Consider the following 17,656-nt stretch of genomic DNA (forward strand, 5'->3'; position numbering starts at 1 on the left):
CCCCCATTCTCAATGGAAAAAGCCTATCCACATCAACTCTATCAATCCCCCTCATAATTTTAAACACCTCTATCTAGTCCCCTCTCACCCTTCTACACTCCAAAGAATAAAGACCTAACTTGTTCAACCTTTCTCTGTAATTTAGGAGATGAAACCCAGGCAACATTTTAGTAAATTTCCTCTGTACTCTTTCTATTTTATTGACGTCTTTCCTATAATTCGGTGACTAGAACTGTACACAATAAAGTAGGGGGCACCTGGATTTGAACCAGGGACCTCTTGATCTGCAGTCAAATGCTCTACCACTGAGCTATACCCCCACACACACTTTCAACCTGTGGCAGACCTGGTCCAAATTTAGCTAGACCGGTTCAGGCACATTCTGTGCTAATCTGGGAACCTATATAGTGTCTTTCTTCATCCCATAATTTCCAGGAATGTAGCAAGGCAGCGCCTCCTATGCCATTGGAGGAAGTTGACATGTAGAGATCCATGAAACTTCTGAGTTTACAGCTTCTAAAGCTAGTTGTTTCTATTTGGTAACCCAGACGAATTTCAAATGGCAGCAACCTTCCAAGCAAGGAATCATAAACACAAGAGATGCTGGAAATCTGGAGCAACACACACAAAATGCAGGAGGAACTCAGTAAGATTCTCACTGCCTGAAAAGTTGACTGGTTATTCCTCTCTATAGATGTTGCCTGATCTGGTGAGTTTCTCCAGCATTTTGTGTGTGTTCCAAACAAGATATCTTTTTGATAGTGGGTCTACTTAATGCCCTTTATCCAAGGAATCCGTAGTTAGCCCCTCAGGTTCATCTGTGCCAAAGGCAAGCAGCAGTGGTTGACTCTTAATGGCTATCCAAAATGGCCTTGCAATCTCTTAGTTCAGGGTGTAATTGGGAATGGATGCTAAATATTAACTGTGCAGTCTCATGATTGAGTTACAAAGATTCTGTCCTTTTCCAAAGTCAACATGCGTAATTGATGAAACTGAACTTTGATAAAGTAGGTACAGCGACAATTGCCCATTACACAACCCACCCAATTGAAATGATCCAGGATGAATATTACACTGCTGTAATAGAGGAGGACTTTTACCCATCTTGAGCACTTTCCAACATTTAATTTCGACTTTGTATGCTTTTTAGCTGGAATCATCAGCAGCCAGCAGCCTGACTCATTTGCTGCTTTTCAGTACAGGAAAACTTCCCACCCTTGTCTTGAGATTGGATTCCACCCAATGTCTGCCTGGGTTGTGTGAAGCAATACTAGAGCTTGTATGGTACTCATTTGGCAAACCAGTCACACAGATTCATTTTTCTTATCTATTTTTTTCTTTTCCCTTCATATTTGTTGACCCCCTTTTGGTCTGCAGCACCAAGGATTAATGAAGGTTCTTCCAAGAATTTTGTGCTATTTTTGTATATGGAACTTGAAGGGTAATGGATGAAATCTATTTTCCTGGAACTGATAATATAAACTCTATCTGCTGTTCTCTCTGTTTGCCATCGCTTGATATCCTGATTTATTTAATGTGTACAAATGAGTATCATTAAAAAGTGCATCGCTTAAAGGGAAATTACATGCTGCAGATTGCAGTGAGAGTAATTCAAAAGAGGTATATTTAGAAGTATTGTACGTAGTCTGCAGCACGTCACCATGGTTCACTGGCACCATCTTGCAAGGTCCAGAAATAACAGGGCAAAATTTGCACTGTTTTAAAACTTTGGAACTGACAAGTGATTTATTTTAAATAGGAGGTGTAATTAATTGACCCAAATTTATGTTGTTTGATTTATTAATTCACTTTTGATAAACTGTGCTCTAGGTATTGGATGTTTCCAAGAGTTAGCACATTATTTCCCCTCAAGGACCTTGTCCTGAATCCTTTCTCGGCTGAGAGGGTGAAAGTTTTCCTTCTTCCCCATTTAGATTCAAGATTCAAGATTGTTTGATGTCATTTCCAGTACACAAGTGTAAAGGAGAACAAAATAACTGTTACTTCAGATCCAATCCAGCACAAAAAAAACACAATAAGACAATGAACGCAATAATAAGAAAGCTATAAATATAAATACATAAGCTAGCTTACATAGAGAACAGAAACTGATTGTATGCCATAAAGTGACACTAGATACAGGAGTGTCTAGAATTTTTAAACTTGCCAGGGGCTTTCAAACGTTAGTTAATGTGTGGATACTGACATCCATCGGAGGAGGGTTTTTGCAATTGTTGCTCTTTTATCCAATTCTTAATTTTATTCTGGAATTTAGAGGAAATGGGGGAGGGGGAAGATCTCATTGAAACCTATCAAATATTGAAAGCCTCAGATAGAGTGGATGTGGTGAGAATGTTTCCAGTAGTGACAGAGTCTAGGACCAGCCTTAGAATAGAAGTACGTCCCTTTAGAATAGAGGTGAAGAGGAATTGCTTTAACTAGAGGATGGTGAAACTGTGAAATTCATTGCCACAGACAGTTATGGAGGCCAAGTCGTTGGGAATATTTAATAGGTTGATAGATTTGTGGTTAGTAAGGACGTCAAAGTTTATGGAAGAAGGCAGGAGAATGGGGCTGAGAGGGATAACGAATTAGCCATGATCAAATAGCATTGCAGACTTGATGGGCCAGATGGTTTAATTCTGCTCCTGTGTCTTATGGTCTTATCAAGAATGTATATGGCACCCATATAATTCATTGCAAGCATTTCATGATTGTTAGGAATTGCACATAATGTCTTTTGTCTGCCTTTAATTGATATAATGTCTGAACTGTGTCCTAACTCTGCTTACTTCAGTTAACAGTAAGCTGTTCACTGCAGATTTAAGATTTACAGCTGGTCCACATCAAAAGCCATTTGTTGAAGTGTTTCAAGCTTCCCGTAACCCACGAGTGTAAAATAAATTCCTCACCTCATTTTAAAATTCTATTGAATCCCAAGCCCCTCGACCCATGGTAGTAGTTTCTCTCATCTGCTATTTAATGTTGATGTAATCACTCTTAACTTTCTGAATCCCAGAGAGTTAATACAACTCTGGTTATCCCATCTTATTTACAGAAATCATTAACAAATGCTGTGAAGATTGGTAGTCCGAATACTGATTGCTGTGGTAGGTGTCCAGCAGAGTTAATGCCTTTAAGGACAGTCCTCTAAATCTGATAGTGAATCAGATCCTACATGAACACCATCACTGATTAATCTTGTAGGAGTCGATGTGTGGGGCAGTGGTCCACACAATCTTTAATGACTTGGGACAAGGTGTTGGTGTAACTGTTCACAGGTTCCTGACCTGTGTGAATGTTGGAAAACCTGGACTGAGTAAAATAACTATCATCTTAAGTAGATAAAATGGGGGGGGGGGGGGAAAACTGCAGATGCAGGAAATTCTAAACAAATATCAGAAATGCTGGAAGCACCTCGCAGGTTGGACACCATCCTTGGTGAGGAGAGAAACATAAACAACAGTCTGGGCCGAGGACTGAACTATCAGAACTTAAAATAAATGAGACAATGGGCATGTTGCTGCAAGGAAAGAATACACTCAGGGGCCACTTTATTAAAGTACCCCTGTTCACCTGCTTGTTAATGCAAATATTTAATCAGCCAATCATGTGGCAGCAACTCACGCAGTCACGGTCAAGAGATTCAGTTGCTGTTCAGGCCAAATATCAGAATGGGGAAAAAATGTGATCTAAGTGACCTTGACCGTGGAATGATTGCTGGTGCAAGGTGGGGTGGTTTGAGTATCTCAGAAACTGCTGACCTCCTGATATTTTCGCGCACAGCAGTCCCTAGAGTTTTCAGAGAATGGTGAGAAAAACAACAAGAAACCCATCCAGTGAGTATCAGTTCTGTGGGTGAAAATGCCTTGTTAATGAGAGAGGTCAGAGGAGACTCGTTCAAGCTGACAGGATGGAGAAAGTAACTCAAGTAAACCCCATGTTACAGCAGCAGTGTGCAGAAGTGCAACTATGAACGCACAACACGTTGAACTTTGAGGTGGAAAGACTACAGCAGCAGAAGACCACAAGCCACATTATTAGGTACCTCCTGAGCCTAATAACGTTGCCACTGAGTGTACGTGGATGTAATGGGAGCAAAATTACTGCAGATGCCGGAAATTCTAAACTAATACCAGAAATGATTTAGAGTGGGAGACGGAGTGTGGAACAGACCCTTCCAGTCCAATGAGCCACATTGCCCAACAGCTCACCTATCTAACCCCAGCCTAATCACAGGACAATTTACTGTGACCAATTTGTGTTTGGATTGTGGGAGGAATGCGGAACACCCGGTGGAAACCCACGCAGTCATGGGGACGACCCACAAACTCCTTACAGACAATGGCGGGGATTGAACCCGGGTCACTGGTGCTGTAAAGCGCTTCCCTGGCCGCTGCGTTACCTTGCCTAACGAGCAGGATGAACAGCAAATCTGGTGAGCAACACTTTGGTCCAAGAAGTGAGCTTAAAATAAATGGGAATGTGTGCATGTTGCCGACAGGAAAGAAGACCTGTGATAGGATGCAGACCAAAGTTGTCAAGGTAACAATTAGTTTACAGCTAATTACGAATAATTACAGTTGGAGAGAGAAAAGAGACAAATTAAAGCTTAAAGGTGCAGCTGTATCTCTGAAGAGAGCTCAAGGGAATTGATGCCTGAAATTCTTAGATCAATATTAAGTCTAGAATTATGGCACCATGGTAATGTAATAGTTGGCACAATGCTATTATAGCTCAGTGCGTCGGAGTTCAGAGTTCAACTCAGACCCCGTCTGTCAGAAGTTTCCCGTGAGCGCAGGGCTCCCTTGGGTGTTCCAGTTTCCACCCACATTTCAGAGTTGTACCATTTAGTAGGTTAACTGGTGATTGTAAATTGCCCTGTGAGTAGGCTAGTGTTAAGTAGGTGGGTTATAGGGTGGTGTGGCCTGTTGGGCTGGAAGGGTCTGTTCCACACAGTATCTCTAAATAAACAATAAATAGATAGATAATAAATAAACAATAAACAAATAGATAATAATGAATAAATGAAAAGGATTGATGCCTGAAATCTTAAATCCAGTATTAAGTTCCGAATGCCTTATGATTGGATGGAAGTTCCAAATGTTTTAGTATGGAGCTGGAAGAGGAGATGCTGTTCTTTCAGTTTCTGTGGACGCCATTGCAGCAATGTAGAAACTAAAGACACAAGAGGTCAGGGAATTCAAGCCTCGGGTAACTCAAAGCTCATATCGACCTTGCATCTCCGAGGGGTTGTCAGCAAAGCGGTCGCTCAGTCTGTGTTTGGTTCCTCCTTTGTGAAGGAGGTCACTCTGTGAGCACAAAATGTTGCACACTGAATTGGAATCAAGTTTATTATCACTGACATAGGCAGAGAATGTTGTTTTGTGGCAGCATTATTGTAAAAGACATATTACAAAACTAAATAGTGCAAAAGACAAATAATAAGGAAGTGTTTCATGGACCATCAGTAATCTGATGGCAGATGGGAAGAAGCTGACCTTTACTTGTTGAGTTTGGGTCTTCAAGCTCCTCCCCGATGGTAGTAATGTGAAGAGGGCATGCCCTGGATGGTGAGGGTCTTTGATGGTGGATGCCAACTTCTTGAGGCATTGACTCTTGAAGATGTCCTCAATGGCAGGGAAAGTTGTTCCCATGATGGAACCCTCTGCTGCCTATTGTGATCCTGAGCATTGGAGGCTCCATTCCCAGGCTGTGAAGCAACTGTCAGAATGCTCTACACCACACAGCTGCAGAAATTTGCAAGAGTCTTTGGTGATGTACCAAATTTCCTCCAACTACTAATGAAGGAATAGCTGCTGGTATGCCTTCTTTGTGATTGCATCAATAGGTTGGGCCCAGGGCAGATCCTCCGAGATGTTGACACTCAGGAAAGTGAAACTGCTCACCCTTTCCACTGCTGATTCCTCAATGAGGACTGGTGTGTGTTCTCACAACTTCCCCATCCTAAGTCCACAATCAGTTCCTTGGCCTTGCTGACGTTGAGTGAGAGGTTGTTGTAGCGACACCACTCAACCAGCCAAGCCAAACCATCTCCGTCCAACACGCCTTTACCCAGAAGGACCAATTGGTTGCCTGGATACTATGAAGGGAAGTAGTGGAAAGAGGGGTGTTGCATCTTCCATGGTTGCAAGGGAAAGGGCGGCAAGAAGAGAATGGCTGGTGGAGATGGAAAAATGGACTGGGGAACTATGGAGGGAATGGTTCCTTCGGTGGGAGAGGAAATAAAGCCATGGCTGAATCCTATTGAAAGTGGTTGAAAATTATGCAGGTACATATATAATTTTGTATGCATATAAAATTATAAGAAGCATTGGTAAAATGGACAGTCAGCACCTCTTTCCCAGGGTAACAATGGCTATAAGCAGAGGAAATCCTTTTGAGGTGAGTGGATGGAAATTTAGGGAAATGTTGAAGGTAGTTTTTTTTTACACAGAGGGTGATGGGTGCGTGGAATGCACTGCCGGGGTGGTAGTAGAGGCAGATACATTACGGACATTTAAGAGACTCTTAGATATGCATATGGATGAATGAAAGATAGGAGGGATATGGGCTGTGTAGGATGGAGAGGATAGATCAGGATCAGGAACCTGGGGTTCCTGAGCCTCTTGTTTAATGGTATTGGTCCATGGCATAAAAAGGTTAGGAACTCCTGGGTAAGATTGATCACAGAGTAGGTTTAGAGCAGGTCAGCACAAATTTCTGGACCGAAGGGCCTGAGGAAGCATAGTAGCGGACCGGTTACTGTAATGCTATTACAACACTAGCTGTAAGATTGGGGTTCAATTCCCGCCTCTGCAAAGAGTTTGTATGTTCACCCCGAGGCCATGTAGCTTTCTGCCAGGTATTCTAATTTTCCCCCAGAGATGTATAGTTCAGATTATGGGCATGCTACGCTGGCGCTGGAAGCATGGTGACACTTGTGGGCTGCCCAGAACAATCCTCACTGATTTTATTTGATGCGTTTCACTGTATGTTTCAATGTACATGTGACAAATAATTCAAGAAAATCTCTTTCTTTAATGTGCTGTGGTGTTCTATGTTCTATACAGATAAACAATACACTGGGAATGGGTACACTTTGACAAGCATCATTCAGTACAGCAGAATGTATTTCAAATATATTTATTGTGAAGCAACATCAGCTTAACCACAGCCAACAATGTCCTAAAGTACAATGCTTTTTTTCTTTTCTCTCTTATAACAACATAATGAAGTTTGTATAGTAAACAAGCAAAAAGCAAAGGAAACCCCACCACCCCGCCTCCTTTCCCCTCCCCTCCCCTCCCCTCACCCCTCCCGTATGTGCTGTTTAGGTCCTACCTCCCCCCACACTTAGTTCAGCTGTCGGTCTCTTCTAAATACAACAGTAATGGTTGCCAGATTTTTTCAAATTCTTTGAGTCCGTCCTTGATAACGTATCTTGTCCTCTCTAGATGCAGAGTATCCATTAGTGCAGCCAGCCATTGTCTGAGTGATGGAGTTTCCTCCTTTTTCCAGAACATCGGTATGAGTTTCTTTCCATTAAGTATGCCATAGGCTGGGAGTTGTTGCTGGGTAGCCTGGGATTTATTTGACCTTGCAGAAGTTCCAAAAATTATTAAAATGGAGTCTGGTATTATCTGAACCTTTAGTACCTTCGATAGGACCTCAAATATTTGCTTCCAATACTCATGTATTCTGGGACATAGAGCATAAATATGTAAAAAATTTACCTCCGAGGACTTGCATCTCTCACACATTGGGGACACCTCTGGGAATATTTTATGATCCTTACTTTTGAGTAATGTAGTCTATGTAGGATTTTAAATTGTATTAAACAATGCCTGACATTGGTGGAACAAGAGTTAACATACTCTAAAGCCTCATTCCATATAACCTCCTCTATCTCTGTACCCAACTCCTTTTCCCCACTCTTTTTTAACATTATCCATTGTTGTATGACACTTGCTTTGTATGGCATCATACAGATAGGCGATGATGTGTTCTGTCCCTAAGCATGATCTTAAATGATTATCTAATTTATCAGGTTCTGCCATCTCAAATCCAGAAAGATGTGATCTTATATAGTGTCTTAGCTGGAGATACCTGAAAAAATGACTCTTTTGCAATCTGAATTTGTCCTGGAGCTGCCAAAGTGGTGCAGAAATCCCTTGTATGTATAAGTCTCCAACGCTGTGTATCCCTAATTCTCGCCATGCATCAAAGGCCCTATCCATACATGAGGGGATAAAAGAGGGGTTCGCTGATATAGGTACAAGAAAAGATAATGTTCTGAGTTTCAAATGCTCGTACAGCGGAATGTAGTATTACACAATTAGTCAGGCAAAGTTTTCCCCTAGTTTGTGTAAGGGATGCTGGTATTATTTCATACAGATCACTATTGGTTCATGACTGGTATTATTGAGTCCAACTTTAGAAACAGAATCAGAATCAGGTTTATTATCACCGGCATGTGATGTGAAATTTTTTAACTTAGCGGCAGTAGTACAATGCAATACATGATATAATAGAAAAAAATAAGTAAATCAATTACAGTAAGTATATATTTATATTAAATAGATTAAAAATAGTGCAAAAACAGAAGTAGTATATATTTTTTAAAAAGTGAGGTAGTGTTCATGGGTTCAATGTCCATTTGGGAATCGAATGGCAGAGGGGAAGAAGCTGTTCCTGAATCACCAAGCGTGTGCCTTCAGGCTCCTGTACCTCATTCCTGATGGTAACAATGAGAAGAGGCCATGTCCTGGGTGATGGGGTCCTTGATAATTGACATCACCTTTCTGAGGTACCGCTCCTTGAAGATGTCTTGGATACTATGGAGGCAGGTACCCATGATGGAGCTGACTAATTTTAGAACTTTCTGGAGCTTTTTTTCAGTTCTGTGCATTAGACACCACCCCCCCCCCCACCCCGTACAAGATAGTGATGCAGCCTGTCAGAATGCTCTCCACAGTATATCTATAAAAGTTTTTGAGTATAGCTTTAGTTTATAATATTGTACTTATGCATTGACTTTTACATGAAAATTAAATAATAGAGGAGTGCACTATGTGAAGCATGCGGTTTCTCCCATCCAATTTGATTAATAGCTTTAAAATAATGAAGATACTAGCTTATGTTTCTGCACATAGAACATCTGAATAAGTTTATTTAGGAAAAATCAGGGAATGTGCACATACAAAACGTAAATTATACAGGTGCTCAGTTTAAAATTAATGTGGGGAACAAGTTGTCTTCCCCTTTCATATAGTTATTAACTTTTAGACCAAGTTGCCAGTCTGCAGAGTGATGTGAGCTAGCCAGCCAGAGGTGCAGTGGCATCCACACTGGACTTCGAGACGAGCGGCCTTGGATTCGAATCTGGCCGGCTCTGTGCACGCTTTCTATCTGTGCTGGGTTGGACATCGAGCTGGCAACTCGGCCTCATAAAAGAAAAACAGACAAATGGTAAAGAAACGGCAAGGTCACCACCTGATGTGCCACAAGGTGCAGAAAAGAAGAACGATAATGATGTGAGATACTTCAAACACGCAAACGTCAGTGATTGCAATCCTGGCATTGGCTGAGTGATCAGTGTGTAAGAGAAAGTTGGAGTATTTGACGATGTAACTCAAGTGATCGTCTAGAACTTGTCTTGACCAGCTTCAGGGATCAGAGAGAAATTTCACTTTGCTTGAGTTGGCAAACTTCGGTCCATTATTCTTTCTCACTTGGGATGTAGTGATTGGACTGAGGGACATCACATAGCTGCACGGGGCAGATTTGCTACACAAGTGTGTATTGCTTTCAAGCATTTACATATGTGCACAGTTACTGAAAAGTTCAAAAGAATTAGCAATCATGTAAAGATATCCAAGAAAGTTCAAACCTTTATTAGTTATCCTAAAGCGTTGGATTCACCACCGGCATGTCCATATTCCAGCTTGACATCTGTGCTTCCCTCCCATTCACAATTGTTGTAAAAGTCCTGATGGAGCACTCTGCTACAAGTGCCACTGTGCATACTTGATAAAGACCATTAAATCCCATCCTGATGACATCTACTTTTGGGGTCTAGAGATCCCTGTAAACAACAGACAGAAGTTAGGAAGCTCTTTATTTATAGAACTCAAGATGCTGTGGTTAAGCATCTCGATTTTTAAGATTCTGTTGAAATGACAACTCCAAACTTTGCAAAATTACATTCGGTCACAGTCTGAGAATGTGGATCGTTGAAGTTTGTATTCCTTTGCTGTGAAAGGGAACAAATAAAAATCCTCCAGTTCCTTGATGCCTTGTCAGGAATTAAAGTGAAAATAAAAATCACAATGCTCCATGGAAATGCTAACTCAATAAACTGATTAGAAAGGCTGTCTCTGTTACAGGAGTCAAACTGGACACACTGGAGGCTGTGGTAGAACAAAGGACACTATGGAAACTCCTGGCAATCCTGGACAATGTTTCTCACCCTTTGCATGCCACTTTGGCTGAACAGAGGAGCACTTTTAGTAATAGACCAAGACAAATGTGCTGCTCCAAAGTGCACTCTGAGGTCATTCTTACCCTCGGCCATCAGGCTCTATAATGAGTCAACCTATAGCCGGGGACGTGATGAATGCCTCCTGTTAGACTGGTTGAGTTAACTTATTTTTTATTCTTTCTTACTTCTCTTCTATTATTTGTATATCTGTGTGCTTGTAATGCTACTATGACACTGTAATTTTCCTTGGGATCAATAAAGTATCTATCTATCTACACTTTATCCAGTTTCTGATGTGTGGGAACTTACTATGGATAACAGCTCCAATTTATCCTCAAATGTATCTTTTTGTGAGGTTATCTCACCATAACTATACAGTGCATCCTACCAATCTGAGGACTTGGGAGGAGGTTTTACACTGATCTCTCTGAAAATTGTATCAGTGTTAAACTGGCTTCCTTAGTTACCTCTTCGAAAACTCCAAGAGGTTTGTCATGTCTGACGAACCTTTTGGAGTTTTTTTGAGAGGTAGCTAAGTGGTTAGGTGAAGGTAGGGCAAAGGATGTTGTCCACGTGGACTTTAGTGAGACCTTTGGCTAGCTCCCATATGCAAGGTGAGGGTTGCCTGAGTTTCAAGGGAGCTAGTGAGGTGGATTTGGGATTGGCTTGATGATGAGAAGGTGATGTTTGAAGGTTCATTCTCCGACTGGAGGCCTGTGACTGTGACCAGTGTTGGGACATCTGCTTTTCACTATGTGTGTAAATGATTTGGATATAAATGTACACGGGACAATTAGCAAGTTTGCTAATTATAATAAATTAGGGGGTCATGTCAATAATGAAGCCGATTACAATGATTTGTGAAAAGAGAACTTGATCACTTCAGGAGATGGGCTGATAAATGGCATATCAATTCAGCTTAGATAATAGACAATAGACAATAGACAATCGGTGCAGGAGTAGGCCATTCAGCCCTTCGAGCCAGCACCACCATTCACTGTGATCATGGCTGATCATCCACAATCAGTACCCTTTTCCCGCCTTATCCCCATAAGTGTGAGGTGATGCATTTTTGACAGTCAGACCAGGGTAGGACTTGTACAGTGAATGACAAGACACCGATGAGGGACCTGGGAATACAAGTATACAGTTCGCTGAAAGCACATGAGCAAGTAGCTAGGGTAATTTGGCATGCTGGCCTTCAGTCAGGGCATCGAGTTTAAGAGTAAGGTCATTATGTTGCAGTTATATCAGTTGCTGATGAGGCTGTTCTTGGTGAATTGCGTACAGTTTTATCCATCCTGTTGTAGGAAAGAATTGTCAAAGCTGGGGAAGGTGCAGGAGTGATTAATGAGAGGATGCTGCCTGGGCTGGAGGGCCTGAGTTCAAGGGAAGGGGTAGCCTCACTGGATCTTCATTCTCAGGGATGCAAGAATATGAGGGTCGGCCTCACAGACGTTTATAAAATCTTGAGGGGTATGGATAAGCTGGAAGGTCATAGTCTTTTCCCCAGGGTGGAGGAGTCCAAAATTAGGGGGCACAGGTACAGAAGGAGGGGAGGGAGATTTAAAGGAGACCTCATGGGTAGCTTCTTTATAGAGCACGCTGTGAGCACTGGAATGAGCTGCTAGAAGAAGTGGATAAGGCTGGTACAATCACAGTAATTAAGAGGCATTTGGATAGGTACATGCAGAGGAGGGATTTAGAGAGTTATGGACAATCACAGGTAACTGGTACTAGCAGGGAGGACGCTAAGGCTGGCTTAGACCAGAGGGCCGAAGGGCCTGCTCCCCTACTCTATTATTCTAGGACTCTATTTCTTCTGGTAAAGGAAGCGAGACAGAGTGTCACCTTACCTGGCGGTTCGGCTGCAGGGGAAACCTGTGGAGGGTCCTCAATGGTTGAATGCCACGGAGGTGCATAATGGTTTCGCAGTGAAGAAATAGATGGGTTGAAATCACCTTGGAAGCAAGAACGCCTGGACATTAGCTATGCTGCAGGCTGTGCATGTTGTTAGTTAAACAACCAGTTAAAACTAGTTGAAAGGTCAGAATTTTAAAATGACAGCTAAAAAATTCTTCTGCAAGTTCAAGAAGCCAGACAAAAAAAAAATCAGAATAGTTGAACAAAAACAGATCTAAGATTATTAATCCAGAGAATGTTTGTTTTTGATATTATACCAAAGCAGTATGCATTTCAGCAAAACATTGTCTCAGTGTCAAACCTGCCTTAGTTCCCTCTTTGAAAAGATCCAAAAATGTATCATGCCTGACAAACCATTTTGGAGTTTTTCCAAGAAGTAACTAAGTAGACAGATGAAGGTAGAGCTGTCCGCATAGACTTTAGTAAAGCCTTGGTCAGGATCACACATGTCAGGCTGATGTGGAAGTTTGGTTGCATGTGATTCGGGGGGAGTTAGCAGGGTGGATTCAGAATTGGCTCAATGTTATAGTAAAGAAATTGTCAAGCTGGAGAGAGTGCAGAAGAAATTTGTGAAGATGCTGTCTGGACTAGAGGGTCTGAGAAATAGGCAGAGGTTGGCCACACAGGATCCTTATTCCTTGGAGTGTAGGAGAATAAGTAAAGACCTCATGGCAGTTTATAAAATCGTGAGGTGTTTGGATAGTGTGGACAAATTTTGTTCTTTTCATAGGGTTGGGGAGTCAAGACTTAGGGGCCACAGATACAAGATGAGAGAGGAGAGATTTAGAATGGATCTGAGAGGCAGCTTCTTCACAGAGAGGATAGTGAGTGTCTGGAATGAGCTGCCGGAGGAAGTAGTTGAGGCAGCCACAATTGCAGCATTTAAGAGGCACTTAAGAAGCATTAGGGTGGTGGGGTGGAGATATGTTTCTACCAAAGGAGGTGTAAGGCGCTCCTTCCATCCAGTAGACTGCAGGCCACCCTAGTACAAGGTATCGCACCTGCATGGCTCACCCCCAGTCAGGGTCACGGGAAGCTATGGTGGTGGATGGTCGTATGAGCAGCTGGTATATATCACAAATCCTGGTTATGTGACCAGCGATGCCAGGCAGACAATCCCTTAGACTACTGTTGGTGGCTGGGATCACCCGTCTTGTAAAGACACTGCCAGAAGAAGACAATGGCAGGCCACATCTGGAGAAAAATTTGCCAGGAACAATCATGGTCACGGATAAAGAAAAGAGAAAAAACAGCACCGTGAAGGGGTCTACCACACAGGCAGATTAAAGACAGACAGAAGACCATGATCGCCCATATCCTATGACACGGTACATAATGAATGAATGAATGGAGGCATTTGGAGAGGTACATAGAAGGGAAGGGGTTGGTGGATTATGGGCTGAAGGTGGGTGACTGGAACTTGCAGGGAGGATGCTGTGGTTGGCATGGACCAGATGGGCAAAGGTCTGTTTCCGTGCTGCACTGTTCTGTGGCCCTATTCTTTCCGTAATGGAAGTGAAACCAAGTGCCATCTTACCTGGTGGTTCAGCGGTAAGAGAAACGTGTTGGGACTCCTCGATGGTTGTACGCCAGGGAGGAATGTTTTGCATTGAAGAAATGGGTGGATTGAAGTCACCTTGGAAATGAAAACAAACAGGCATAAACAATGCTGCACATTGCATTTGTTGCAACACTAGTTACAAGACCAGAATTTTAGAATGGCAGCTGCAAAATAGAACATAGAACATAGAACATAGAATAGTACAGCACAGTACAGGCCATTCGGCCCACAATGTTGTGCCGACCCTCAAACCCTGCCTCCCATATAAGCCCCCATCTTAAATTCCTCCATATACCTGCCTAGTAGTCTCTTAAACTTCACTAGTGTATCTGCCTCCACCACTGACTCAGGCAGTGCATTCCACGCACCAACCACTCTCTGAGTAAAAAAACTTCCTCTAATATCCCCCTTGAACTTCCCACCCCTTATCTTAAATCCACGTCCTCTTGTATTGAGCAGTGGTGCCCTGGGGAAGAGGCGCTGGCTATCCACTCTTATCTATTCCTCTTATTATCTTGTACACCTCTATCATGTCTCCTCTCATCCTCCTCCCCTCCAAAGAGTAAAGCCCTAGCTCCCTGCAAATGCCTGTATTCACTGGAGTTTAGAAAAATGAGGGAGAATCTCATTGAAACCTATCGAATGTTGAAAAGCTGAGATAGAGTCGAGATGGAGAGGATGTTTCTAGCAGTGGGAGAGAAGAGGACTAGAGACTACAGCCTCAGATTACAAATACATCCATTTAAAACAGACATGAGGAGGAATTTCTTTAGCCAGAGTGAGGTCAATCTGTGGAATTCATTGCCACAGACTGTCGTGTAAGTCACGTCATTGGGTATATTTAAAGCAAAGGCTGACAGGTTCTTGATTATACAGGGCGTCAAAAGTTACATGGAGAAGGCAGGAGAATGGGGTGAGACGGATTATAAATCAGCCATGATAGAATGGTAAAGCGGACTTGATGGGCCAATTATCCTGATTCTCTTCTGGGTCTTGTGGTCTAAGTCTTTCCGTAAGCTCAAGATGGCCAGCCTAAAGAAACATCAGTATAGTGAATAAAAACTGATTTAAGTTAATTAATGTGGGGAAAGTATTTTTTATTTTATATTGTGTCAAAGAAATATTTCAGCAAAGGTTTTGCGTGTTGGTGAGGGATTGCCAATTCAGAAGGTGATAACGTTAATATTATGCATATTCAAAGCTTATAAAACATTGCTACACTTGAGTATAAATGTGTGTAGTGGTTCCTTGGTATTCACGCAATTATTACACTGGCGGAAATATATTAGCCTCAACAAGCTATCCTTTTCCACCAATGCTGGTGATGTAAATATTGAAAAGACCATAAGACATAGGAGCAGAATTAGGCCATGTGGCCCACTGAGTTTGTTCTGCCATTCCATCATGGCTGATTTATTATCCCTCTCAATCCCATTTTCCTGTCTTTTCTCTGTAACCTTTGATGCCCTGACTAATCAAGAAACTATCAACCTCTGCTTTAAATATATCCAATATACCCAATGATGTGGCCTCCACAACAGTCTGTGCTAATGAATCTCACAGATTGTCACTCTATGGCTACAAAAATTCCTCCTCATGTCTGTTTTAAATGGACGTATTTATATTCTGAGGCTGTGCCCTCTGGTCCTTGACCCTCTATTGGAAACATCCTCTTCACATCCACTCTATTTAAGCCTTTCAGTAGGTTTCAATGAGATTCCACCAACTACCCCCCACCTCACCAAAACGCACTCTCCTAAAAGCCGGTGTGTACAAACCCTTTCATTCATGGGACAATTCTAATTAATCTCTTCTGGACCCTCTCCAATACCAGCACATCCTTTCTCCTACAAGGTCCAAAACTGCTAGCAATACACCAATGCCCTATAAAGCCTCAACATTACCTCTATGCTTTTATATTCTAGTTACAGTAATTGCTTAACATATATATCAGCCATTGTATGTACTGTATACGTGCAATGGGAGAGTAGGGGTGTCTTGAGGGAATCAAAAGCTTCACAGAGCACCATTCAGCCATTGTTCACACTTAGCTAGAGAGCATGGAGTGAGCTGAGGAGAAAGAGTTGATCTGTCACTAATTACAAGATAAACTTCATTAAGGATAATTAATAGAACTGATCAGAAATGCATGGTGGTGAGACTCCAGCAAGGTAAATTGCAAAGAGAGCAAATTTGAGATGGTGGGAAGTTAGGAACACTGTTTTAGGAGGATCCTCTCACCCCTCACACCTGTGCCTCCATTTTGTAAAATAATGACTGTTGTGTATTTAATATTCAGTAATATTATGAATATATTATTTAAGCATTCTTTTTTGTTTACATAACTTATGATGGATCATATGTAGAAGTGCGTGAATGGCAAACGCTATGATACCCCCACGTCATGGGTGGGAGCCTCACCGAAAGTACAAACAAAGCCAGACATGAGTAACCCTGGCTCTTCCGTGTGTTTCTTTTGGTTAATTTCTGGAGCACAAAACATGACAATAACCACATTCTGAAAACCATGCTGCTGAATACCCACATACATGAGTTCCTGAAGGAATGCTGCTGTGGCCAGTGAAGGAAACAATCAGAAAGATTTTAACTCTCATGTGATGGGTTCCAGCCTGAAACCAGGGTCATATGACTTAGATGACCTGGATGGATCAGTGTAAGAGCCAGATATCAGGACTGACCTGTTTTAACGTTAAAACTTGTCTACTGATTTTGATTTGCATTGAATGTTATGTTCCCTGAAGAGAAAACAATCTTGCGGCAGCCCATTACTGGGCTGTTTTATTGGAACAGGACTGACAAAGTCTCTTGGCCTGAAATGTCAGCAGTTAATTTTCCTCCATAGATGCTGCCTGATCTGGTGAACGCCAGCACGTGTGTTTGGTCCATTCCAGCATCTGCAGCCTTTCTTGTGTCAACAAGAATATTTACTTAGACAGCATGCGAGTAAAGGCATGCAGTGGTTCATAGGTGGGGAGTGAGGGGTTCTGGTATGTGACCATAAGACATAGAAGCAGAAATAGGCCATTTTTCCCATTGAGTCTGCTCTGCCATTTCCCTCTCAACCCCATTCTCCTGCCTTCTCCCCGTAATCTTTAATGACCTTATTAATTAAGAATCTCTCATCCTCTTTTTTAAACATACCCAACAACTTAGCTTCCACAGCAATCTGTGACAATGAATTTCACAGATTCACCACCCTCTGGCTAAAGAAATTCCCTCTTCTATTCAAAAGGGGCACCCTTGTATTCTGATCTGTGCTCTCTGGTTGTAGACTCTCCCACTATTGGAAAAATCCTCTCCATGTCGTCTCTATCTAGGTCTTTCGATATTCAGTAGGTTTCAATGAGATTCTCCCTCATTTTTTTAAACTCCAGCAAGTTCAGGCCTCCAGCCATCAAATGCTCCTCACACATTAACCCTTTCATTCCCAGGATAGTTCTCGTGAAGCTCCTCTGGACCCTCTCCAATGCCAGCACATCCTTCTTAAACAAAGGGACCCAAAACTGCTCACAGTACTCCAAATGTAGTCAGACCAATGCCTCATAAAGTCTGTGCATTACATCCTTGCCTCTATAATTCTAGTCCTCTTGAAATGAATGCTAGCATTGTATTTGCCTTATGTGCACTGTGGATAATGCCAGATTGTCAGTGACTCTTAACCCACTGAA

The 17,656-nt window shown here is 42.1% G+C and overlaps 1 non-coding gene across 1 annotated transcript; it reads right to left on the minus strand.

The window, feature by feature from the left end:
- Positions 1–248: 248 nt before the first annotated feature.
- Positions 249–320, minus strand: trnac-gca (transfer RNA cysteine (anticodon GCA)). Its single transcript has one exon. It is a non-coding gene; the product is annotated as a tRNA-Cys (tRNA).
- Between the last annotated feature and the right edge of the window lie 17,336 nt (positions 321–17,656).

Source organism: Mobula birostris, chromosome 9 (assembly GCF_030028105.1).
Source record: "Mobula birostris isolate sMobBir1 chromosome 9, sMobBir1.hap1, whole genome shotgun sequence".
NCBI classification, from domain to species: Eukaryota; Metazoa; Chordata; class Chondrichthyes; order Myliobatiformes; family Myliobatidae; genus Mobula; species Mobula birostris.